Genomic DNA, 1671 nt, shown 5'->3' with positions numbered 1-1671 from the left:
ACTGCTTATACTGCCCACACAGAAAGCATCCAGATTGCAACAACGTTTGAACTTGTACTTATATATAGGCAATGTAGATATAGGGTGAAAATATGGCACGCTCTAACTGCTGCAAATGCTTTAACTAAATGAACAAGTACACAGCAACTGTGTTTTAAATGTTTTGGAAGAAAAACTTGATACGACTGTTCAAAAATGTCTGCATAAGCATTTACATTGATATTGGTGCTATTCTTAAACTGTTACAAATTATGTTCTAGACCTGGGCCTACAGTATATTATATGTCCGATATATAGAACAAGAAAGATTAAGAAAGAATAATTGGGAGACACTTAAAAAAGATCAAAACATTTTAAGCCTTGCTAGCACATATTTCAAAGGTCAATCTGGACTTGGTTTTATTTGCTATGATAAAGCTATGAAATCTCTCAATGTGCAGCATTAAAGTGGACTGTGCAATTGCAGCTTCTCTGGCTTTGGTCACACTTACACAAAGTTACAGTTACGTGCCCTAAGGCCTTTGTAATATCGCATTACAAACATGTCTGATCCTAGCCAAACCATAGTTACGTAGTTCAGACCAAATGTTGCCTAGCCTTCTATCACCAAGCAGGCTGGGCCTTACATTTCTGAAGGCCCTTGGAATTATCTTGTTCCTTAATACAGGAACAAGATAATGTTACAATTGTTAAATGTTAGGTCATTAAACCCTAGGCTATGCAGTTTATATTAACGCTTATGCTGCAAGTAGTAACTGTTAGCTTTACAGTTACTGTAGTGTTAGACTAACTTAAAAGGTTTATATGTGAATATAGAAACTAACATATCTAATTTACTCCCAGCACTGCAGATCTGCAGTTATACCCCGGCTTGGCTAGGCTTAGGTTAAGTAAGTTCACGTAGGCTAACCTACGTTATGCCTTCTAGTGGCTTAATGCAGCAATAGAAAACACAGTAAGAATGTGATTGACCATGCCTATCCTAACCTTCAAATTAGTTTGTCCACTGTAAATCGTGGGTTACACTGCAAAGTGGTCAAATGATCAAAGGAAAGTTTCGCTTGAAACACCATAATATATTTTGACGTTTCTTTAATCTTTCCGATTCTGTCACTGAACACCTGATTGGAAATCATTCGCAAATACTATTTGTGGGAGCATTACGTAAATATTTTTGACATTACGCTACGCTGTACGTTGTACACAACTTTCAGCTCGCTAATTGGGATCATGAGACAAGTCCGGGAATTCAAAATGCAGTTAACTTATGTTTTAAAACAATCTGCTAATAATTTTGCTTTAACTTCATTTTTCTAAAATCACATCGAACCTTTTTTCAGTACATTCTCATTTCTTTTAATGTCTAACCTTACCAACGAAAAATGTAAATAACTGTAAATATTATTGTAACTACATAAAGAAAAAGGTAGTTGTGTAAAGGATCAGAATTAGATATGATAAATATCAAACTCATTGGTGAGGATGTCACACAAAAAGTTAGGGTACATAGACTGAAGAGTTTTTTTTCAGTAAAGTTCTTCCATATTTTTTTTCTGTTATGGATATCTACGCCCCTTGGATTTAGGTCTACTTCATGCGATCTTAGTTTTAGCACTGTCACCGTTTGCAATCGTGTGGTGTTCGGTAGGTCTGTATTTGCACATCTGTCTG

This window comes from Apostichopus japonicus, chromosome 17 (assembly GCF_037975245.1).
Source record: "Apostichopus japonicus isolate 1M-3 chromosome 17, ASM3797524v1, whole genome shotgun sequence".
Classification (NCBI taxonomy): Eukaryota; Metazoa; Echinodermata; class Holothuroidea; order Aspidochirotida; family Stichopodidae; genus Apostichopus; species Apostichopus japonicus.
This window is presented reverse-complemented; position numbering follows the sequence as displayed.